Source organism: Cricetulus griseus, chromosome 6 (genome assembly GCF_003668045.3).
Source record: "Cricetulus griseus strain 17A/GY chromosome 6, alternate assembly CriGri-PICRH-1.0, whole genome shotgun sequence".
NCBI classification, from domain to species: Eukaryota; Metazoa; Chordata; class Mammalia; order Rodentia; family Cricetidae; genus Cricetulus; species Cricetulus griseus.
In genome coordinates, this window is record NC_048599.1 from 98,710,364 (window position 1) to 98,736,354 (window position 25,991).

Below are 25,991 nucleotides of genomic sequence, written 5' to 3' on the forward strand. Positions count from 1 at the left end.
TAAAAAGTAACTGTCATCTAAAATATCTGTATTGACTTTATTTCCTGTGTTTGTACTCTCTCTTCCCTCCCGCTTCTCTCCTCTCCAACTCTCTCTTTTTTTCATCAGGGTCTTTCTGTGAAGCTTAGGCTGGACTTAAGGTTTTTCCTGCCTCAGCTTTCTCCGTGCTAGCATTAAAGATGTGTATCTCCATGTCCAGCTTATTTTCTATACTCTTTTTTTTGTTGTTGTTCTGTTCTTTGAGACAGGTTTCTCTGTGGCTTTGGAGGCTGTCCTGGAACTAGCTCTTGTAGACCAGGCTGGTCTGGAACTCACAGAGATCCACCTGCCTCTGCCTCCCAAGTGCTGGGATTAAAGGCGAGCGCCACCACTGCCCGGCTTATTTTCTATATTCTTGATTCTCTGGCATTTGGGGCATCCTGGAGAGACTGCATCTCCCAAGGCTAGCCAATTCTAAGAGATTGAAAAAGCCCCCTACCCTACCCCTGCCCCCCAAGAGTGCCTTTGACATATAGGCCAAACAATTCAGAGACCATAGCCCTGTACTTCCATTTGTTAAGTCAGCTGCCCTAAATCACCTGTGATACCAGAGAACTTTCTATTGGTTCACAGGCTCTGAAGCTGTAACCCATAGTCATCTGACTCATTGCTTTGGGCTTGAACTGAGGTAAAATGTGTCAAGGTAGTAGCTACATGTGGTGGAGAAGCTGCTTGCCTCATACTTCCAAGAAGCAAAGAGTTCAGGAAGACCATGGACAAGATATACAAACACTTAGTTGATGGCCTGCTTCCTTTAAATAGGCCCCACGTCATAATATTGACTGAGCACTGAATATAGTATGTGTTAATCTGTTAATAAAGTTAGAGCCCCTTGAGACAATCAGTTCTCATGGTCCTAAATGTGAACAGATTGCACTGAGGACCAAGCCTTCAATGCACATTTCTGTGGGGGACATTTCATTTTAAGCCAAAATTTCACATTAGGGCTTGGTACCAGACTACCAGAGAAGGCCTCTCCAGCTCAGAGCCTACCAAAATTATTCAAACCAGCCAATCCTAAGCCAACTTAATGTACTTTCCATCTTTCTTCTTCCTTCCCTCAAAAAACCCAGTGAAAGCTTCCAGCTGTGTTCTGCCCTCCTCACTTATGCCAATTGACTGACCCACTCCTTTCTAATGTGACCTCCCAGCATGCTTTGTTTTTGGCATCTGTGAGCCCAAATTTGCTTCCTCATGAAAATCATCTCTCTGTTTTCATGTCTTTCCACACAAGATGAAACAACATGGGGTATCCAACTCTGATGCCTTCTACATAGCCAGTGATTGTTTTAAAATATAAAGTTATCCGATGGTTTAAGTGAACATTAGACTGAGGGGATTTACTGATCACAATACATATTTGGCACTTGACAAACACAGCTATGTTGAACGTTTTCTATAATTGATCATAAGTTTATTTTTCTAGTACATTATGTAATTCTAAAACTACATGTTGGTTTTCTATGCTACTCAATCTCCATATTAAATATCCAGCCTGATAATATGCAGTTTTATTGTTGAAATCCCAAAGAGTTTAACAAATGATGACACTTGAGTTGATTCATTGTAAAGTATATAAATGTTGGCAAGTGATATTAAAGGGCAGATGAAGATCAAATTGCAATTCATCAAGTTCTAATAATTTATTAGGAAATAGCTTTTTAGTATAGGAGAATCTATGGCACAGGTGTGTGTGTGTGTGTGTGTGTGTGTGTGTGTGTGTGTGTGTGTGTGTGTGTGTGTGTGTGTGCATACTAGAAAAGTGCTCTACCCATCAACCTCAGACCCCCAACCCTTTGTTGTCATTATTTTTGAAACAAGGTCTCAAGAGGGCCGCAAACCCACAATTGCTCTGCTTCCACTTCCTGAGAGTGGGTATTATAGGCGTGAACTACCATGTCTGGCTTCATGCTTGATTTTACTTTAAATTTGTTGGCCACTAATTACTAGGAAGGCTTCCTTTATGTTTTTCTTCTATGCATTCTTGGCATTACTTTAAAGGCTGTATGTTACCTGTTTTGCATTTATGCTGTCTATACCATGTTATCAGGTTACCAGGATGTTTTAACCTTTACTCTTTTTTCAATTAAAAATTTCAATGGTATTCTTTTATCATTTAAATGGCTGTATACAGTTTAATGAGTGAATGGCTTTTATGGGTATTTTGCAACCTAATGTGCATGGTTACATATTTAAAGTTTAATATCGGCTGTAATGGAGTTAAAAATTGTAGGCTTGGGACAGGGTTGCTAGGAAACCTTTCTAGATTTTCATTCTTTTCCGCACATGAATTTCTGGAAAAGTGAGACTGTGAACCTGTTTCTGTAACCCACTGTCTAGAGGACCCGTGCTTCCTGGCTAGCCTCCTCACCTTCCCGTGTGTCCAGAGGACTGTTGACTGAAGACTATACTATGTTATTAGGGCGATCTTAGTTATTAAGTCTGTCTTCTGCTTCCTCCCCATCTTCAGGAATGTGACACCAAGACCAGATTCTTCTCCTACTTCTTATTCTTTTCAGTCTTGGCTTGGAAAACATCTGACAACTCTAGCATCTCTTCTTGCTCATGGTCCTAAGATTATCATGTAGGGAATCATGGAGGAGAGCAGCTAAGGGGCAGCGAGGTCCCAGCATTCCCCCAGGGAGCAAAGGGAAAGCTTCAGCGAGCCCAGCCTGGAGCTGAGGTGGTTCTCATCTCTTCTTTGTCATCCACTTTAAAAATGAAGCAAGAGAGCAGCTTCTGGGTTGGTCCCTGCTTTTCATTCATGCCTGTTGTGAATAGACAGTACTGGCACTTGGTGAGTACTTCTAAGTCAAAACATAAAGGGGAGAAAAACATTTTTCCACCTCCAAATTTAGCAAAATTGAGATTCTGCTGAGTTAAGTTGCAGAAACAAAAGATCATCTGGGAAAAGAGGAGCCACTATCCTCATAAGAATATTTCATATTAAAGGCCTTGAAGGGAGAGCCAATTCCACTCTGTAGAGAGAGCCTCTAAAGAAACAAGAAAAGGCTTCACAGCAATGTGGTTCTATTAGTAATTTCATGTAGCAATCTTGTGAGGCTGAGTAATTTAAAAAGGAGTTATATGGAAATGATGCAGTGCAAAATTTCATGGAAAATATGAAGGTACAAAATGAAAATAATATGCTTTCTCACTAGCAAGTGAAGCCTGAATTTACCTCCAGGCTAGCTCTTCTCTAGTCTTTTACTGATCTGACTGTCATCCTAGGATGGTAACTTAGTGTGTACTATAGCATTTGACAACTAGTGGGTACCTGGTAAATGATGTTTGAATAAATGGAAGCATCTCTATTGTAATTACAGTCTTTGTCTCAAGATTAATACTCAATGATACTTAGGTTAGAGTTTGCACCAGCCATTATGGTTCAGAGAGATAAAAAACAGAAACACACACACACACACACACACACACACACACACACAACACACACACACACACACACACACACACATACACACACACAAACACACACACACCTTCAAAATTAACCATCACAGTGTTTCTCAGTAGTGGCACCATTGATATTTGGGATTGAGTGGACAATTCTTTGCTGCCAGTTGAGAGTTGACTGTATACATATATCATGGAATTCTTATAGCATCTTTGGTGTCTACAAAATTAGATGTTTGCTCACTTGTAGCAACTTTAACAGCCTCCAGATGCTGTCAAATATTCTCTGTAAAGAAGGCTGGCCTCTACCTCACTTTGGGAAACAATGATGTGGGAAAATTTGGCAATAATTATATATGGCTTTAAGACTATTCATGGCTTGTAATGTAAAAACTCCAGGTCATCCTAAGGAAAATTTTATATGCTCAGATTTGCCTATATAAATATTTATTATAGCCTTATTTATAATAGTGTAAAATTATCAACCAAAATGTCTGACTAAAGGCTTGGCTAACTAGATTATGGTTCATCATAAAATGGAATATTTAATCAGAGGAAATTGCTTACAAAATGCTATTAAGTGAACAAAGCACATTAGAAAGCAATAGACTCTCAGTTTTCTTAGCAACAACAACAACAAAAGCTCAGAGGAAGTGGTGGATGGAAGCAGTTTTGGAGTAGACACACTGGATTTGGTCCCACTATGACCTGTGTTATTTTTCCAGTCCTTTGTGTCTGTAAAGCTAAAATGGGGATGCTGGTACATGTCTTAAAAGACTAGTGCCAAGATTTTGTGAAATTATGTATGAGAAGTGTTGTTTGTTGCCTTGTAAAGACTCAGTAAAGGTAAGACGTTTGTCACAGAAGCCTGGAAGCTGATAGTTTAAAATATGAATAGAGTAATCTCAGAGTTCAAGAATGCATTTTCTTTTACACTTGGACCCAAGTTTAACATCTACATTAATGGTTGCTTTCACAGTCATGCCTCCAAAGCAGAGTGTTACAACCACCATGCCCACACATAGAAGCCGGTTTCTTTTCTCTACTGGAGCTCCTGCATGGCTGACAGGAAGTTCCCTTCCAAAGAGGTTTCTCTCTTGATGACCTCCACGTCTTCAACACGGAGCCGCCTTCAGTGGATGAGGGGGAGGGAGAAATGGAGATGAAGTGGGCAGATTTTGTAGACCAGGCCAGAGACAGCACAAACTTCTAGCTCCCATTTCGCTGCTGGTAAGCTTAAGAAATACTTACCTGTGATGTCCCTGACCAATGTGGCTTTATCCTATCCCAGTCACATACGTCACTGTTCTGCTTAGAGTCTGAGGTCTTCAAGCCACAGGCTGTTCTCTCCAGAAGCTCTTCATGGTTTTTTTTGAAACAAGTGTCAAGGGAGAAAGACCTGGAGGTTTGAGACAGGATCAGAAAGGCTCAGGGAGAATCTTGTAGGTTTTGTTATTACCTACTTCTCATTTCTATTGTTGAGAATGAATTGGAGACCAGGACTCTGAAGGGAGGAAATTTTCTCAAGAGATTACTACTGTAAGCTCAAGGGTCTGACGGTTACAAGGTCAAGGGATCAGATCAGATTAGGGTGCATAACGTGAGAAAATGAAAAGAAAAAAATAAGTCATGCTAAACAAAGGGTATAGGATATCCAATCTCCTTCCCAAGGGCAATACCTTCTGACCAGACCCTCTTCAATACAATACACGGTAGATAGACAGTCCCCAAAGGATGAGTGGGCTAGAGCCCCCCCAATCTCTTTCTGGGTATGCTAGCATAAAGTAGGGATGATTTAGGACATTGAAAGATCCTTAACTCTCCCCATACTCATGTCAGAGACCATCTGGGAGTGGAAGCTACCAGTATAACACAGCTACTCCCTCATCAACATGACCTCTTCAGGGTATTGAGTAGAATCAGGTAGGGGTCATGGGATGGGGCAGCCAAGAACCCATTGGTGACTGAACAGTATGTGGACCCCTGAGCCATGACTGATCAGACTTCATATTCAAGGCATAGATTCAAAAAGAAAATTACTATTAATTTCAAGAGAATAATTTTAGAGCATTGAACTTTACTGGTGTGGGGTCCAGTTAACTGGGACAGAACTGCTGCTGTGACTTCAAATGTAAAATGAATAATGGGAGCCCAGTGTGTCAACATGCTTACTGTGTGAGCCTGGTGACAGGTTTAATTCCTGGAACTCATGTCTGGTGCAAGGAGAGAATGGACTCACCAAAGTTGTCTTTGCATGCTGTGGCATGTGCACCACTCCACCATGTACAAATAATAATAATAATAATAATAATAATAATAATAATAATAATAAATAAAAGTAGCAGCAATACATTTAAAACAATGGATGGTTGGAATGGAAGGGAATTGTTTTCTCACTCACTCTCATAGTGCTTTACCCAAATGACTAATATTCTTTTGACTTTTGTCATTTAAATTTTGGCTCATTACTCTTTCTACTAAATTGTGAATTTATTATTAAAGGTATAGGCTATGGCTTTCCTGGCTTTGGAACAACACTCTGTGTTAGCATAACACCTAATACATTGTATAACAAGTCTCGCTCTCTCATCTCTCTCTCTCTCTCTCTCTCTCTCTCACACACACACACACACACACACACACACACACACACACACACGAATATAGAAGAAAACAGAATACAACTGTGAATTTCATCACAAGAGCAAGAAAGAGTACTGTAGTTGTTGAAATTCCAGGTTAGAACCTTTAGAAAATGTCACTGAGCTAAGGCATCTAGATGCCCAGGGTCCTTTTGTTTCCTCATCCACTAGTATAGGATGGGTACTGGGAAACATCGGTCCAGCCTGGGATTGTTAGAGAGAGGAAGGCCTGGGGAACTAAATGTTTCATGTATTACCAGTCAGACTGTGAAGGATAAAAGCAAGGAGTGTGTGTGGCAGCAGGGGTGGTGGTGGTGGTGGTGGTAGTGGTGAACTATGGCTCTAACCGGACTGGACTGGGGTTCTGGCAAAATCGGATGGTGAGGTTCATTACTGTTGATCGGAACAAGGGCACTTATTCTCCATATTTATTTAAATGACATTGGTGATACCTTTCTGATGAGGCAGAGCGATTCCCTGGAGAGAATATGGAGGGTCAGACAGGAAGAGAATCACTGATGCAGGGCAGTAATGCAAGCCAGAGCAATGTGTATAGAGAACTCAGGATCAAGCCTTTGGGGACAGCCAATGCAGCCACTCCCACTTTAACTGTCACCGGGATGCTGTTGTGTTTCTCTGTTCTGTGATTGTGTTCCGTAAGGATGTCAGACTGTCAGACTTTTTCCTTTTTTTTTTTTTTTTTTTTTTTTATATTGGGAATTGCACTGACGGCCTTGCACATGCTAGTCAAGCCCCCATTAGATCTTGGTTTTGTTTTTGGTTGGGTTATCAACCATTGCTTAAAAACACTCAACCCATGGGAAGGGTGAAACTCTTTTGGAGTCATGAGTGATCAGTTTTGTTAAGCAGCAAAATGACATACCCAAAGGTGGAAGATGGACCACAGCACTCAGGGCTCTTCAGTGCAAGGGAATAAATAGCAGAGAGGACACACATTTACCATGCACAACCCAGAGTTGTTGGAGATGCTGGCTCTCAGCCCCTCCCCTCTTCCTTTTCCAATAGTCTCTCTCATCTCTTCCTGTTGTTGTTCTTCTCTTTGCTGAAATCCCACTCCTCTCTGGTCCCTTTGTGTCAGGGCTCTCAGCCCTCTCCCCAGCTTCTCTCCTTCCTACTGGTCACCCTTATTTTGCCTGTCTTTTTGCTTTTCCTCCTCACCTTCTTGCTCTTTCTGACATAACTAATAATGTGAAACAGATATAGCATTAAAATAAGGATTCACTCCCAGTTTTGAATTTCAAAATCAAAATGTAAATCTCATGGGCACCACTCAGAAAGCTGCTTCTTTTACTACCATGTGGCCAGGGACTGCACTTTGTTTTCCATTTTAAAATCAAGTGCATGGAATATTTGTCTTCCCTTTTAAGTACACAGAGTTTGATTACAGTTTAAGCTGTTACCCAATGTGGCCCTTCGTTGTGATGTATTTCCTGTGGGTCAGTGTCTTGCAGTATAAAAAGGACCTTGCTTCCCAAGGACATTCTAAGAACCAATGGCAGGGAAATTATCATTTAAATACTTGATATCCATACCCAAGTTTATTAAAATGAGGACAATGATAAACACTACTTCTTTTGGCAGCAGTGTATAAGCTGCTATGCCCCCCAGCAGGCCAAATGTTTGGGGTCTTGTCTCTGTGAACCCTATGATGGTCAGCGTGTCAGCAGGGGAGTGCCCCCCTTCTTCAGTATAGAAAAGCAAACACTTTTCCTCTTCCTGAGCGCTCCAGGGTGCATGTTGGATTTAATCACCTGCTATTATAGCCCTTCTCCCTTAATGTCTTAATGCTCTAAAATGTGCTTATTCATTTGTAGATTTCAGCCACAGAGCTCGCTTTCTGCCCTGCTGTGACAGTCCTTCAAAGGGAAAGTCCCTTCGAATCCTAACATCTCTATCTCCCTTTCCTCACAATTTCTAGCAGAACCTGATCACGCCAGCTGTAGGAAAGATATTTTTTTTTCCCTTGACAAAGGAACCCATTCATTATAGATGCATTCCTAAATCTAAAATTCTTTATAAACATATAAAGCTAAAGAATAGACCGAACTGTCCACAATCTGAATAGGAAAACTTGAGTAAATGAGCCCCAGACTACTCTTTACTTATCCCTTTTCCTGTGGATCTGTCATCTTTTATAAACCACCGTGTGTCTAAGGAGACATAGATAGTACAATATCCCCCATAATACTTATTGCTGCTACAGTAGAAATGCTAGTTTGTCTATTTCCAATGCTCCCTTTGCAGAAATTCCATCTATATATCACCCACATGGTGCATTTAGAATGAATAGAAGTATTTCTTATATTTGAATATTATTTTATGCTTGGCACTTGTACAGAACCATCTCATTGATTTTCCTGATCACCCAGAGAGGAAGGTGGGGTAGGTCTTATCCTCTCCTGTTTCCTTTCATTGAATAGAAAAGAAAACACTGTGGTACCACAGAGCCCTAGAGTCAGAAACAGGCTGTTCTGTCTCTCCCATTCTCAGACTTGGAGAAGACCCAGTAAATAACTTTTTTTTTTTCTGCTCTGAACCAAGTGAATTGGAGGGGAGGGGAGACAAGGAAAATGCCATAGTTCATTTTCTGCTGCTATTACAAAATACCCAAGATAATGTAATTCATAAATAATAGGGATTTGTTTATTTCAGAGTTCGACAGGCTAATTGGTCCAAGAGCATGGTGTGGGCATTCAGTGAGGGCCTCTTTGGTATATCATAGTGTGGTGGAGGAAATCTTATTGTAAGTCAGAACAGATGATGTCATAAGGCTCCACTTTTGTGATGCTGTCTAACACCAATTATCTCCCAGAGGCCTTACCTTCAAATGTCATCAACTTAAATTTGGGGAATTCAGTTTCTAACACAAACTTTTGGGGAATATATTCGAACCAGAGCAGAATGCATATGAATCATCAAACTATCACATTATAATTAGTGAAGCAGACATTGGCATGTTCACTTACATTTACAGGCATTTATAACATTCCATTCCTGAATTAGATATATATGCCTTTTCAGGTACAAACAGTGCTGAATGTTCAAAGTCCCCCCACATGAGTAGCAGTTCCCTTGAGGTGATAGCCTTGACATAATGTAAGGTTTGCTTCTTGCAAGGAATCTAGCTCCTGAAAAGGAAGAGTGGTGAAGGATAGATTACACAGTCTCCCTGCTCCTTACTCAGGCAAATGACCCTAACTTCTTGGAGAGGACCAAGGAGTGGGTCCCACAGTTGGAGAAGGCAAGGAACTTATCATGGGATCCAGAAAAGGGAAGAGTTTCTCTTGTAGATGCCATACCTCCTGATGAAGGGACCGGCTCCCCATTTCGGCAGCCATAACAGCTTGTCTGACCTTGTCTTAGTCACTAAGGTCAGATGCCTGCCCCTGTCGGCAGCCATAACAGCTGAAGACATGCTTGTTTGACCTTGTCCTAGTCACTAGAAATTCAGATCCCTGCCTTGTGGCAAGGAACCAATCAGAAATTAGCTGGTGGTGCTATGCTTTAAAGCACTGGATGTGCTTTACAGACAAGTGCACAGCAATGATGCTCGGAGCATAGCAACCACCCTGGGAGGGCCTATGGGCCATAGCAACCAGTTGACCAATCAACACAGGGCAAGCCCTCCAAGCCTGGAAGCACACCAATCCTGAGCCTGTGCGTACCCCTAGACACTCCCCTTACACTGCCCTACATGATCTCTATGCAGCCCCTAGGAGCTGTCTTTGCTAGCCATCCGCCATGGCAGGTGGGTGAAAGACCCGAGCTAACATGGTGTTAGCTCGTTAAAAAACAATAAAGCCTCATGCAATTTGCATCAAGCTCTCAAATCTGCCTGGTGATTGGGGTGACCGAGGTCGTGGCCTGGGACCCCGGATACCTGAGTTTTTCCGGGGGTCTAACACTGACAAATAAGTGGTCATCCCTAACACCAGAGAACTATTTTTCACCACCCACTCCACAACTGTTTCCTTCCTATGCCTCCTCTTCTTCATCATCAGGTGAAGGCTAAAACATGGATGCCATCGTGAATTCTTTGCTTTCACTCACTCCCTATGTGAGCTCTGTCAGCAGGCACTTTTGATTCACTCTAAATAAACCTCAGATCAATCTTTCTCAATTTCTATGCAAGATTGCTGTCTAGAATCACAATTATGCCCAAATCACTGCTATTTTTCACCTTTCTGTTGAAACTGTCCACTAACAGATTTGTCTGATTTTACTATTTACCACACCCAAAGGCATTGGGGAGTTACTAAGCTGCCTTCCAGTATGGCAGTGTATAGGAGGGTCACAACAGCTTCTCCAAAGGGTTAGCTATCCCACTTGCTTTCATTCTGATAGTAGAAGAGCTGTCAGCAGAAAGAACATACTTGGGCTGCTCTGTACCCTTCATTTATGGGAAGGTCAGCAAATGTCTTTTCTTCTCTTTACTTTTTAATCTTCATATGCAACATGGGAGAGCTAAGAAAATGATTCTCAGGACTTTTCCATTAGGAGAGAATAGACTTTACAAAGTGGTTCTGCCCAAAAGTTTTGAATTAGTAGCTTTGTAGAAAGTTGTGTTTAGTATTGGGTGAACCTTGTGCCTGAACTGCTCATAGAGTGACTAGTGTCTGCTCTAGAAGGTCACAGGTGAGGTTCAGTGTAGAGTGGGATTACAAGTGTAGAGTAGGCCACTTGTAATTAGGAGTTATATGGTGATATCTTGTTTATACTCTAGCAAAGCTTGTCTTATGTGGTGCTATCTTGTTTATACTCTAACAAATAAAGCTTGCTTGAATATCGGAGAGAAAAGAGCCAACTCTTACCTTGATAACTCTCCAGCTGAAAGAGCAGAGTTCCCCTCCCTCCTTATATTCCTCTCTCTGCCCAGCCATCTCACTTCCTGTCTGTCTGTACAGACCTCCAGACCTCTGTTGTTAGCTAGTGGCTAGCTCTACCTTCTGATCTTCAGGTAAGCTTTATTTGTTAGAGTATAAACAAGATATCACCACAGGGTTATTCTGAGGAAACATGTCTTTATCTATCATTGGGACAGATGATGGAAGGCAATTCCTTGGTATCATCATTTCATACCATCTATAGGAAAAAAATGATTTTGATTCAAGTCTCCTTCTGCTAAGGATGCAGCTAGGTTGATACAGTGCTCCCCTGGAATGTACAAAGCTCTGGATTCAGTCCTCAGCATTACATAATCGGGCATAGTGATACATATCTGTATCCTAGTATTTGGGAGGTGAAGGCAGGAATATCAGAAGTTCAAGGCCATTCTCAGCTGCATAGTAAGTTGGGGACCAGTCTGAGATAGGAGATCCTGTCTCAAAAAATCAAAAGAAAAATAAATGAGGTTTTCCTTTGGGTTTTTATATCATCTTCAACTGAGGAGATAGCCAACAACCATGTCATAGAATGTAAATTTGTCTTTAACTCAAAGATCAAAGAAAGCTTTCCTACATAATTATTCCTATCTAAAAATGTTAATCTCCCAAGACCCCATCCTTAACTGAAGAGCTACTGGTAGTTGATAGTTACTGGGGGAGGGAGAGTAAGTTTTCTTTTAGGGGTAGCTACTTGGTAGGCTGTACGTGTTTAAATATTTCTGAAAGCCCATCAGCAATGAACAAGTTCATTACCAATTAACACTAAGGGATCAGCTGATCACTTGGTGAGAGCAATAATGGCATCAGGAGAGTTTCACTCACTGAGGAATACAGGAAATCCACGAGGGAACCCAAGATAGCCCAACTGCCTCAGCTTTGCCAAACGAAGTCTACATTTAAACTAGATCTGCCTGATTTGAAAGAGGAAGCCAATAAGCCTCCTTGACTGGTCATCATCTTACTTTCCCATGCTATGATTTTATTGTTCCAGTCTTCCTTCCACTTAGTTATGACAGTGACCAAGTCATCAAGAAACTTTGATGATTATACCAGAGAGGCTGGACCATCTTCTCCACATTGTGTTACTATAAACTAGACACCAAGCTTCAGGATTGCTCTAATCTGTAAAATGTGTAACATATCCTCCCAAAATTCCTTTCAAATGAATAGAATTCAACCTTATAATGCCACAAAAAAAGAATTCTGCTGATAAGATTTCACACTTGAATTTTACAGGAATATGCAGTTCAAAAATCTGTGAGAATGCCTTCCAGAATCCATTTTAGCAATTCCCATCTATTAACAATGAGTGAGCAATTAATATCTAAAAAGATCTGCTTGGAGTGTTTGGGACAAAGTACCTGGAGACTACATCTCTCCAATGTTACTCGTTAATGTCCCAGAAGGCAAATAAAAATAAATAAAAATAATAAAAATAACACTCAGAGGTGATAATAGCTTATGCTACATATTGTCTTAAGCAATTGTATTAACTCATTTATATTTCTTGGCAGCATTATGAAAGAGCTCTGTTATCAATTTGTTGCTTAGCTGATGAAACCCAGGTATAAATGGTTAAGTAACTTTTTAAAGATTGTTCAGTTACGAAGTTGGAGAACCTGGGTTTGAACCCAGACTGAAGATTAAATCCAGGGCCTTGTGCATGTTAGGCAAGCATTTTACCACACAAGATACAACTTCAGTCCCATTTTGTAGTCTTAAGGTCCATGGTTTGCTGTCTCAGTTGTGGAGTGTGAACACTGAACAATGACCCACTCAACATCTTTTCACAATGCCCCTCACCAAAGCTGTGAGACAATGTTGACAAGGACTTATCAGTTGATGTTTCTGGAAATTGCACTGTGAGTATACAATTTTAGGTTTTGTAAAATATAAAAGACAGTCGTTCATTTTCATCACAACTAGTGAGCACCAACACAAGCTGTGAAGGAATCTATTTGCATCACTGGGCTGATGGCTAACCCTACAGAATTCTAGAGATATGAGAATTTGCAAGGCAGGGCTGGAGGTGCTGTCTTCTTAGCATTGCATGTATCCATTGAAGATTGAGAAGTGGACATTTGCCTTGGCTCAAAAGCCCAAAGCAATTTCCTTACTGTGAAGCCTTTTGAAAAATGTAGATGGATTATAAGTAGGCCATTAAAGTCATAGAGCCAACAGTTGTTTGGTGTTTGACTTCTGGGGATATATTTTGGAGTCATTTGTAACCTTCGTCATGAGTGGTGTCTATTGTTGGGGACAGATACCCACTGAAGCAGGAATACTGTTATTTCTGAGGTGAGAGCCAGCATCCCAGAAATAACATATGGGGAACTCTCACAGAATTCAAAATAGGAAGTAAGTCAATGAGCCTTGTGCAGACAGGTTTAGGGAAAGGAACAGTTTTTAAATTCTAATCTCTATTCTGTATTATTTGCTTGCTTCTAAATAATAGTTTAAAAATTTAAACTCGTTGAGAATTTTGTAGATGTATATAGTATATTTTGATAATATCCACCCCCAATTCCTCCTTCCAAGTTCTCATAGACCCTCCAACACACCCCTTCCCAATTTCATATCCATTTAAAAGAAACCCACTGAGTCTAATTGTGCTTCCTGTGTGCAGAAGGTGAGGGCAACCACAGGAGCATGGGCAACTTACCACGAATCTCACCACTGAAGAAAAATGACCTTCTGTTCCCCAGTAACCTTCAACTGCTAATAGTTCCTCAGCTGGGGATGTGGCCTCATGTTCCCCTCCCACATTCTTGGGGGAATGTTGATGGGCTTGGTCTTGTGCATGTCTTGTACAAACACAGCTATTGTGAATTCATGAGTATCATGAGTATAATGGTCCTGTCATGTCCAGAAGACACTGATTCAAAACAGTCCTCCTTTGGCTCTTATAAACTTCTCACAAACTCTCTTTGTGATGTTCCCATAACTTTTGGGGGTTGGAGGAAGCAGTAACACGGATTTACATTTAAGGTTGAACACTCCATGGTTGCTTATTCTCTACACTTTAAATTTGTATATTAACTGCAACCCACTGCCACAATAAGCTTCTCTGGTGAAGCTTATTGACAGCTGCAACGATCTATGGTCATAAAAATGTGTATTTAGAGGTCAGTTTGACATTATGCCCAAACTATAATAGTAGGTTCTGCCCTAGGATTTGAAGCATATTCAAATCATGGAATCCTGGCCAGATTTATAGTGCCAAACATGAGTTTTCCATTTGAAGCAGGCTTTAAAGCTAATAAAAACAATTGATTACCCTTATAACATCCATGCCACTATTGCTTTTTTTTTGAGAAATAGTCTTCTTTTATAGTCTTGGCTGGTCTCAGACTTACTGTGTCACCCAGACAGCCGAGCTTATGGCAATCCTCCTGTGTCAGCCAAGACATATGCCACAATGCCTAGATATCTGTTTTGTATTTTGGATGTGGATTTTGTATTTTGGATAGCCCTTTGTGATTTGTGTAGTGTTTTAGAATGTACCATCTTAGTCTGTTCTTATGAATATGAAAGGTGGAAATAATCCTCATGGAGTGTGTGGGGAAGCTGAGACTTGGAGAAGGTAGAGACTCCAGAATTCTGCAATTAAAGATTAGCAGAGCTGAGATATATAACTTAAAAGTTCAGGTATATGAAGCATGTTTGTAATTCCCTAGAGTGTCTTAGATGACAATGGGGTGAGATGTTTACTTATAGGATTATATCAATAACCATTTTTTTTTTACTGGCATAGCTATATGGTCAGTTTACACACACATAATAATCAGAAAAATGTTTACATATTCTGTTTGGGAGAAATAAAGTAAAATTCATGTTCCAAATTATCTTTCTTTGGTCATCATGTCTAAGAGATTAACTATATATGTGGAAAAAGATATTAACAGCTTGTGATGTACCTAATCTTCATGCTTTCAGGGAGTACATTATTTCTTCTTTATTAGAAAATAACTATTACTGTTTTCTTCCAGCAGAAATCAATCTTTTCTAACATATCTAATTACATACTAGAAAAAAAAAACAAAATGAGTTTGATGTTTGTCTGTTAGCTTAGCAGCTTCACATGAATCTACTCCTATTTTAATTATTATCTGTAGCCTCATGGCCTCACATCTGTTAGCCACTCAGGCTGCAACCTGGTGGGGCTTCCAGTCCTATGGCCCTGGTTTTGTGGTGGCTGCTCTATGTAGTATTATTCTATTTATCAATAAGACTAAGGAGTCAAAGGCAGGGATGAAATCTGTTAGCTTGGAGTTTGAGTAGCAATTAGTTGACCTTGCTTTTTGGCCACATATACCCCAAGAGACACATCTCTTCCCTCATCTCAGAACCAAAAGGAAGCCTAAACTCTAATTTCTACCCTTCCTGTGCATCTTCTCTATCCAAATTGCTGGCTTCTCTATGGCTAATTTTGGTCAGGTAGTCATTGGCTCCGCTCCTGATTCAAGATAAATTTTTTCATTGGTATGGAGTGTCACAGTGTGTAGTTGTTAGCATCTTTTCTTATAGTTGTTAGCATCTCTGGTTGTGACACTGGAGACCAAGGTTCAACTCTGATGGGGATACCTGCTGGCATTTTGCTGTTGGTGGCGAAGTTGTTAGGACATGCTGAAGGGGTTGTGGCAGGAGAAGCATGAATCTGAGGCCAGACTGCATCATTTCTTTGTCGATAGTGTGAGTGCATAGGTAACGCCAGGCAAGCAGAGCTAGTAGGCAGTTAGGCAGGAACTGGGTATATACATATTTATCCCCCTTTCTGTCTGTGTTTCTGCCTGTCTCTGTTTCTTTCTCTGTGTATGTGGTATATAATATACACGCCATATCTGACAATCCAGACCAGAAAGAAAAGTCAGAAGCATCTGGCACTAAAACAGCATTGAGGAGCAAGTGACATCTTCAGACTTTTTAACACCACACAGTTCATGACTGTGGCTTTCAGTCTTCATCTTCAAAGCCAGCAGAGAAACAGGAGACATGTGAAACAATCTTGTTTCTAATTCAAATAATTATAATAAAAGGACAGGAAGGAAATGAGGCTTGTGATGATTTTAACTTGTGAATGAAGTGAAGTCATTATGGGATTTAATGATTCCTCTGACAATAGGGTCGCAGCTTTCATTTCCCTGAATGTACCAGGGAAATGTGTTGCCAGGTATCTGTGCCAGTGATTTTTACACACACACACACACACACACACACACACACACACACACACACACACACAGACACACACACACACTTCACAACAGCCATATGCAGTGGGCATTATTGACTCCATTTCATACCTGAAGAAAACTCAAAGCTGAGGGAAACTATGCAGCTTATCTAATAGGAATAATTCTCCAAGGATCAAGCCAGGGCAATAACTCAGACACTTGAGTTTAAAGCGTAGCCTCTTCCCCTCTGGGGTTACTGTAGCGTTAGAAATGTGTACTCTGGTCCTCTGCCAGCGTTGTTGTTAAATGAAGCACCAAACCTTAAAAAGCCCAATCAGAGTGGTAACAAAAGAGTCCATGGTCAGTCTCATGTGCTAAAATAGAGACAGAAGTTAATAGTGTCTGTCCTCCACGGCAGCTAGTTCAACAGCAGCTCTCTTCTTTAATCCTGTTTTATTAGCTGACTGGGAAACTGGACAGTTCCAGCCCAGGGTGATTTAGGTTTAATCCTCTTGTTCTTCATCACCGGCTCCTGCCCCAACCTGGCCTTCCTTGACATTCTTCCTCCTCATACATCCTGGGCAGCCACCACCATCTTGAGAACAGAAGGAGCAATGAATGTCCAGAGGGACAGTGAAGGGCACCGTGTTCACCACCAGCTTGCGACTTTGACACAATGCTGGTAGATAAGCACTCAGGCATGGTGGATGCACTTGGTAGGACCCAGTTTAAAGACCTGTTCTGGGTCTACAGACACGTCTCCAAGAATTCGTCAATGCTCAGGTCCAGGATTTAATCCAGCTTCATCTGGCCCTCATCCAGCACCACAGTGGGACCAAGTCACCAAGTCAATGGGTCCTTTACATCTAGTATCAGTAGCTCCCTGGCAGCCCTGAGAATCTTCGCCTGAGCAAATTTGACCCTCCAGACTTCCTGTTGGTTCTGGAGTCCATATTCACTAACCAGCTTCAGTTCCTGGCCTAGATATCCTCAAGGGTTTCCATGGGGCCATGTAGGTTTGTCACAAGCCCAGCTCCTGGCTAGCATCTTTTATACAAAGTATTTTGGAAACACTGGAAAACTCCCAAAGTAGACTTAAAATACATGTTAGCTTCTATTGCATTTGAAAAAAATTGTTTGAGAAGAATTAGTAGGCTTTATCCCGTTAAAGATCAGTACTGTCCATGCTTTCTTTAGAGAAAGAATATAATACGACGTATTTTAAATGTCTGATCACCTTGTGTCAGTCTGTATTTATTGGTTAAATTTAAAATTACATGCCAGACACTGGTATCGAAGTTACAACAATTATTCAGATAAAAGCCATGTGCAGAGAAATGAAAAGTAATCCTATGATAAACACTACTGTCTGTGCAAATAGAAGAGTAAGATGTCAAAATTGAAGTTTGCAATTCTCTGAATTCATCCAATTTTTATACCATTAATTCTATGGGGTTTAGTGGTTTAGTCATGGTGTTTCTACTGTTCATGCATGTCTAAAACATGCTTCTTAGAATCCTGCAGATTCCAGCCCATATATGTCCCTAAAACACACTTTTTTTTTTCTTTTTTGTTTTTTCGAGACAGGGTTTCTCTGTGTAGCTTTGAAGCCTATTCTGGCACTCTGGAGACCAGGCTGGCCTCGAACTCACAGAGATCTGCCTGCCTCTGCCTCCCGAGTGCTGGGATTAAAGGCATGTGCCACCAACGCCCGGTTTTTTTTTTTTTAAGATTTTATTTATTTATTATGTATACAACATTCTGCTTCTATGTATATCTGCACACCAGAAGAGGGCACCAGATCTCATAATGGATGGTTGTGAGCCACCATGTGGTTACTGGGAATTGAACTCAGGACCTCTGGAAGAGCAGTCAGTGCTCTTAACCTCTGAGCCATCTCTCCAGCCCTAAAACACACTTCTTAAAATCTGCAGATTACAGCCCATGTGTGTGTCTAAAACACACCTATTAGAATCCTTCAGATTACAGCCCATGTGTGTGTGTCTAAAACACACCTCTTAGAATCCCAAAGATTACAATGAAGACAAAATGGGCACAGATATTAGTATTGGTGCCAACAGGAGCTTTAGACATTCCTTTTATCGCCATTGTTTTATTTACTATCTCTTAGGAAGCATAATATAACCAGCTGGGAGGATAAGTAAAATATACACGCACAGCATAAAGAATAAGAAAATGGGTACAATTCTAGTCATGTCAGAATTAACCCAAGGCAGTGCCATTCACCCTGAAGCCTTCTGCCATCCCTTCATACAGCCATCCTCCTCATAACCCTGGCTAGTTAAAGGTGTGTTGAATCTCCTCTATTTTCTTCCCTCTTCCCTTTATGGTTTTGATACCTATGCATGTTTTTCTACCTAATATGAAATTGCACTTTGCCTGCTTTACAGCTCCATCTAAAAGTAATCACCCCAGATATATCCATCTACTTTTTTGCCCAACATTATGTTTCTTCAGATTAATTCATGTTAAAATTTGTAGCAATGATTTTTCACTATTGAAAAATGTTTGTTTTTATAGAATATATATTATACTTTGTACATTCTACTTTTGGAGTTTTTGAATTATTACTAGATGTTTTGATGAGTAGAAAAATGTTGCTAACATCATTTTGCAAATATATTATGGTTTGCCTGAATAAAGCCTACCAAAATATGTCTTCAGAACCTAGAAATTTATTATTAAATACATCAAGGGAGATACCGAAAATATTATTAAGTTAATGATTTTGAAATGTCAGTGTGTGGTTCTTATTTTCCCTCCTTCCTTGTATTGGTCACACTCCAATAATCCAAGACAATTTCTCCATTTCAAAATCCTTCATCCACGCTGAAACTTGACCGGTATGGCCTTGTGCATGTCTGTGCAGGCAACCCTAGCTGTTGAGTGCTCATGGTGTGACATTTTTGTCTTGACTCAACACTTCTCCTAGTTCTGACTCTTCAACTCTTTCTGCCCCTCTTCTGTGATGCTTTCCAAGCATTGGGTGTAGGGGTTGTTATCAATGGGCACCCCATTCCATTCTCGGCCCTTTGGTCAGTACTCTGAGGTAACTTTACCTCTGTCTGATGCAAAAGGAAGAGTCTTTGAGGTGGGTTGAGAGCTGCACTAACCTGTGCAGGTTAGGATAAGTATTTAGAAGACAGGTAGGCACTGTATCTGTTGAGAAGAGTGGTAATAGTAAGTTCTCCTCTAGGGCCTGTGTCGTCTTCAGCCATGGGTTCTTAGCCAGGTTTGCAGTACCAGGCAGAAGTTTGATCCTGTTGAACAGCCTTAAGTCCAATCACTCAGGTGCTGGTTACGGTTTCGATGTTAGTGTTGTTATTGCGCCATTGGGCATATCTCACTGAGCTGATTGCTTCTATAGTTCTCAGGATTTAAATATTTAAAAGTCTTGTTAATATGGTTTCTAAAAAAGTGGTATTCCATTGTGTGTTGTTTATGTCATTTGTTTTTGCTTTTTGAGGATTCTGGGAATTGAATTCAGGGCTTTGTGAATTCTGGGCTAGCAATCAACAACACACTAACATCACCAGATTCCACTGTAGTTTATTTGGCATTTTCCAAATCATTGAAATAGGCAATCATCCATTTCCCTCAGTGGTGTTGACCCCATTAGCATAATTTACCCATGTTGCAAAATAGCAACATTGAAAATCCTGGACTTAGGTGACTATTTCACAAAACATCTTTTGAACACACAAATTTCCCCAGCATAAAACAATTTCTCAAAAACACATGGTAACATTAATGCTTAAACCAGCTTTGGAAAAGTAGGGGGTTATTTTCTAATTTTGTTTTTAATCTTTTTTTTTTTCCTTAAAATAATCTTTGAGACAGAGTCTTACTATATAACTCAGAGTGGCCTGGGGCTCGCTATATAGACCTCAAACTCACATAGATCTACCCGCCTCTGCCTTCTGAGTGCTGGAATTAAAGGTATATACTACTATGCCCAGCCTTATTTCCATTTTTCTGACCTTTTAAAAAATATGATGGGTGGGGAGGGAAGATGGCTCAGTAAGTAAAGCACTTTTGTACAGGATTGAGGTCCTGAGTTCAGATGCTCGTAACCCACATAAAAGCTGGGCACAGCAGCACAAATCTCTAACTGCAGCACTGGAGGGCAATGTGAATAGATCCTAGGGTGGTTAGGCCAACCAAAGCAGTGAACTCCCAGTTCAGTAAGTGTCTTAGTTACTATTCTATTGATGTGAAGAGATACCATGACTCAAGCAACTCTATGAAGGAAGCATTTAGTTGGGGATTTGCTTACAGTTTCAGAGGCTCAGTCTATTATCGTCATGACAGGAAGAAGGGCAGCATGCAGGCAGACACTGAAGCAGTATCAGAGACTTTTGTATTTTGATCAGCAGGGAGGGGGAGAAAGTAGGGGAAAGAGACTGGGCCTAGTGTGGGTTTTTGAAGTCTCAAAGCCCAGCCCCAGTGACACACTTCCTCTAACAAGGCCACACCTATTCCAACAAGGCCATACTTCCTAATCCTTGTCAAATTGGGCCAATTCCCAGCGACTAAGCATTGGAATATCTGAGCCTATGGAGTCATACGAGCCTATGGAGCCATTCTTATTCAAACCACCACAGGAAGAGACAGTTTGAATATGCAAGGCAGAGAAGTGATTGAGGAAAGACATCCTGAAGTCAACTTTTGCCTCTACATATGTCCACACAGACACACAGACACACACACACAACTCAGTTGTTAGATTTGATATTCTGAAGACACAGTATTATAATTGAAAACTTCAAATGCAAGAAGACTATTTTATTATTATTATTGTTATTATTATTATTATTATTATTATTATTATTATTATTGGTTTTTCTAGACAGTGTTTCCCTGCAGCCTTGGCTGTCCTGGAATTTGCTCTGTAGACCAGACTGACCTTGAACTCAGAGATCTGCCTGCTTCTGCCTCTTGAATGCTGGGATTAAAGGCTTATGGCACCACTGCCCTGTGTAAGATTGTATTTTAAAGGGGATCATTTTATCATGATGTTCAGATGAGTTCTTATGTAAGCTCTACCATGGGAAAGAAGTGTTCCCAAAGACAGCTTGTTTATAAAATTCTCTGTAGGACAGTCTTGGCTACCTCCAGGGACACTTAATTACACTAAAGCTTCACTATTCCACTGATTATCACTTAAATACCCAGTTTCAGAATTTGTTCATTTATGCTGCTCTATGTGGCATTTTAAGTCTCCTTAAATCCCCACAGTAAAGTTATGTGGATATTATCTTTTAGTTCATTGACATATTCTATGGTTTATCATATATTTTAAATCCTTTTAAAATCCCATTTTCACCAACCTCTGTGAATATTATTTTGATACTTGGGAGATAACACTAGAGTTACATCAACCTTCTTATATATCACCTACACAACTGAAAATCACGAATATGGGGGCATTGTGTTTGCAAGTTTATCATATTCTCATTTCCTGTTCTCTAGGAATGATCAATCTCAAGATCAGGCAGTTGTGATCACTTGCACAAGACCTCACAAGATGAGGCTCACTAACACTTCCTATGGAAGGGAGGGAGGGCTCCTGAGGCACATGAGGCAACACCTAAGCCACTCAGGAGAGGGCTCACTCACTAATTAGCATAAACACAGAGAACTAGGTACATGAGCCCACCTCTGAGGCTATATAATCAGTTAATGGTTGTTTCCGGTAGTGGGAGACATTTTCTTTGATGGCATATTTGCCTTTAAAGCAGTCCACACTTCTGTAGGTGACTCCCCACCCTGACTCCAGTAAGTAACCCCAATTGAACTCATTGGTTCACTGAGCTAGACTTAGGGGGAATCCTCATTCTGGTCTGTTGCAGGTGCCAAATCTGAAGTCAATAGATGTTTGCTTACATCTCCCCAGAGGAAGTCATGCATTGCCTTCTCTGAACATAATATTAGAATCTTCCATAATGTCTTTAAGATTAGCTTTTGATAAAAATTTTACACAACTTTTCAATTATGTGGCTTAGTGCACCACTGTATCAGTAAGAGGATACCTTATCACCGCTGTAAGAGTATATTTCTTGAGGTGGTGTGGTAGCCTGGATGTAATTGGCCCCCATAATCTCATAGAGTGTGGAACTATTAGGAGGTGTGACTTTGTTGAAGTAGGTGTAGCTTTGTTGGAGGAAGTGTCATTGTGGGGGTGAGCTTTGAGGCCTCCATTGTTCAAGCTTCCTTCAATGTGATGCTGAGACCACTTCCTGTTGCCTGTTAGATGTAGGACTATCAACTACTTCTCCAGCACAGTGTCTGCCTTCACTGTGCCATGTCTCACCATGATGATAATGAATGGAATCTCTGAAGCTATAAATGTGCCACCCCAATTAAATATTTTTCCTTACAAGAGTTGCTGTGGCTGGATTTATGGTGAGATCTGTGATCCATTTGCACTTAAGTTTTGTGCATGGTGACAGATATGGATCTATCTGCAATCTTCTGCATGTCCGAATTCAGTTGTGTCAGCACCATTTGTTGAAGATGCTATCTTCCTTCCATTGTATAGATTTAGCATCTTTGTCAAAAATAAGGTTTTTGTAGGTGTGTGAGCTAATATCAGGGTTTTCTATTCGATTCCATTGGTCTATCTGTCTAGTTTTGTGCCAGTACCAAGCTGTTTTTAGAACTATGGCTCTATACTAGAGCTTGAAGTCAGGGATGGTGATGCCTCCAGAAGATCCTTTATTGTACAGCGTTGTTTTGGCTATCCTGGGTTTTTTGTTTTTCCACATAATGTTGAGTATTGTTCTTTCAAGGTCTGTGAAGAACTGTGTTGGGATTTTGATGGGGATTGCGTTGATTCTGTAGATTACTTTTGGCAAGATTGCCATTTTGACTATGTTGATTCTACCTATCCAAGAGCATGGGAGATCTTTCCATTTTCTGGCACCTTCTTCAATTTTTTTCTTTAAAGACTTCTTACTGTACAGGTTTTTCACTTTTTTGGTTAGCGTTACCCCAAGATATTTTATGTTGCTTATGGATATTGTGAAGGGTGATGTTTCTCTGATTTCTTTCTCATTGGATTTATCATCTGTATATAGTAGGGCGACTGATTTTTTTTAAAGATTTTATTTATTTATTATGTATACAGTCTTCTGCCTGCACACCAGCAGAGGGCACCAGATCTCATTCAAGGTGGTTGTGAGTCACCATGTGGTTGCTGGGAATTGAACTCAGGACCTCTGGAAGAACAGTCAGTGCTCTTAACTGCTGAGCCATTTCTCCAGCCCAGGACTACTGATTTTTCTGAGTTAATTTTGTATCCTGCTACTTTGCTGAAGGTGTTTATCAGCTGTTGGAGTTCCCTGGTAGAGTTTTTTGGGTCACTTATGTAGACTATCATATCATCTGCAAATAGTGAGAGTTTGACATCTTACTTTCCAATTTGATCCCTTTGATCCCCTGTTCTTGTCTTATTGCTCTAGCTAGAACTTAAAGTATCCCTTTGATCCCCTGTTCTTGTCTTATTGCTCTAGCTAGAACTTAAAGTACAATATTGAAGAAATATGGAGCGAGTGGACAGCCTTGTCTTGTTCCTGATTTTAGAGGAATTGCTTTGAGTTTCTCTCCATTTAGTTTAATGTTGGTTGTTGGTTTGGTGTATATTGCTTTTATCATGTTTAGATGCTAATTGGGAGCATGAGGGTAGGGGAGAGAGAGCTGCCAGAATGAGAAGAGGAGAAGAGGAGAGGAGGAAATGGAGGAGCAGAAATATTGAGTTGGGGGAAGAATAGAGGAGAGCAGGATGAGAGATACCATATTAGAGGGAGCCATTATTGGTCCGAGGACAAATCTGGCACTTGGGAGATTTCCAGAGACCTACAAGAATGACAGGAACTGACAATCCAGGCAATGGTGGAGAGGATAACCTAAATATCATTCCCCTAAAATGAGATTGACTACTACTTTTTATGCCATCCTAGAGCCCTCATCCAGTGGCTAATGGAAGCAGAGACAGACATCCACAGATATACACTGAACTGAACTCTGGAACTTAGTTGCAGAGAGGGAGGAATGAAGATCGAATGGGTCAGTACCAGGCTGGTGAAACCCACAGAAACAGCTCGCTGAACAAGGGGGAGCACATCGACCCCAGACTGCTGTCTGGGAGGCCAGTACAGGACTGATCCAGACCCCTGAACATGGATGTCAATTAGGAGGCCTCTGCACTCTAGGGGCCTCTGCTGGTAGTGGATTAGTATTTTTCCCTGGTGTAAGAAGGGACTTTGAGAGCCCATCCCACGTGAAGGGATGCACTCTTGGCCTGGACACATGGGGAAGGGCCTAGGCCCGGCCCAGGATGATGTGGTGGACTTTGCGGAGCCCCCGTTGAGGGCCCTACCCTGCCTGGGGAGTGGAGGGGATGGGGTGGGGTGGGGGGTAGGCGGGGGTGGGGGAGAAAAGGTAAGGGTGAGGGGAGGGAGAGGGAGAAGGGATTGACATGTGAAACAAGCTTGTCCCTAATTTGAACTGAAAAAAAAAAAAAAAAAAGAGTTGCTGTGGTCATGGTGTCTCTTCACAACATAGCAACCCTAAATAAGACGGAAGTTGCTACCAGGGACTGTAATACTGTAATAGGCCCGACCATGTTTTTGTTTGGAGGGATTTGGACATTGGTACTTTAGGTTAGGAAAGCAATGGAATTCTTTAAGCATTGCTTAGTGGGCCATACTAGTAGGAGCATGGAAGACACAGTTCACATAACTCTTAGCTAAGAGGCCTTGGTCAAGAGGTTACAGAGGAGAATAATATTATGGCTTAGAGATCATTCTTGTGATAGTTTGGTGAAGAATGTGACTGCTTTTTGCCCTTGTCTGAAGAGTCTACCTGAGGCTAAAGTGAAGAGTTTTGAATTAATTCCATTGGCAGAGGAAAATCTCAAAACATCCCAGTATAGACTCTGTTGTGTGGTTATTAGTGGTAACTCTAATGAAAACAAACAAGTTGAGTACATAAAAATATAAAATGTACAGATTGAGAAAAGGGGCACCAGGAGGTGGAATAGAGCTAAATTCTGTGTTCAAGGAGATAAATGGATTAAGAACTGGAATAAAGGATTGGTGACGGCAGGGTGAGATCCCACACAGCTAAATTTCCAATTTGTGAAAAGTAACTAAAGAAAAGCTTAGAACTGGGTATGGTGGTGCACACTTTTAACTCTAGCACTCAGAAGGCTGAGGCTGGCAGATCTCTGAGTTTGAGGCCAGCCTGGTCTAGAGATCTAGTTTCAGGACAGACAAGTTTAGGAGTGAAAGATTAAAAGCTGAATTGAGTGAGGGGGCCATTTTTCGACCCCAGCATGCAGCAGAACTTGGCAGCTTCGGCCATGTAGTTCTGGCTTTAGAAATAAGGATAGAGGAAAGGGGTTGTGGAATTTGCCTCTGCACCTAACGAAAGGCCCTAGGTCAAGCATGTGTCAAGGGCATCCCTGAATAGAGACCTACAGGGGCTCTTTTGTGAAGCTGTCAGGTTGAAGCCTGGATTCCCTTGGAGACCACACGGTGTTAGAGATGCCAGAGTCATGGGATACCTACCAAGAAGAGTTGCTAAGAGAGATTGGAACCAGCTCAAGAGAAAGAAGTGTGTTGCAGTCAACAATGCTGAACAGAGTTGGACATCTGAAGAGAGTTTTGACATCAGACATGGAGATGCAGAGTTTGGAGTTTGCTCTGCTGGTTTTTGGTCTTGTTTTGGTCTAGCATTTACTCATTAGGCTCCCTTCCCTATGTTTTGGGATGGGAATTTATATCCTGTGCCAT

General features: G+C 41.0%; 1 protein-coding gene and 1 pseudogene across 1 annotated transcript in view; one reads left to right on the forward strand and one right to left on the reverse strand.

The window, feature by feature from the left end:
• The window catches only part of LOC100756511 (dual 3',5'-cyclic-AMP and -GMP phosphodiesterase 11A), a 361,367-nt gene that overhangs the window by 12,221 nt on the left and 323,155 nt on the right, over positions 1–25,991 (forward strand). The gene's annotated exons all lie outside the window — the stretch shown is intronic.
• Positions 16,677–17,194, reverse strand: LOC113836259 (annotated as a pseudogene).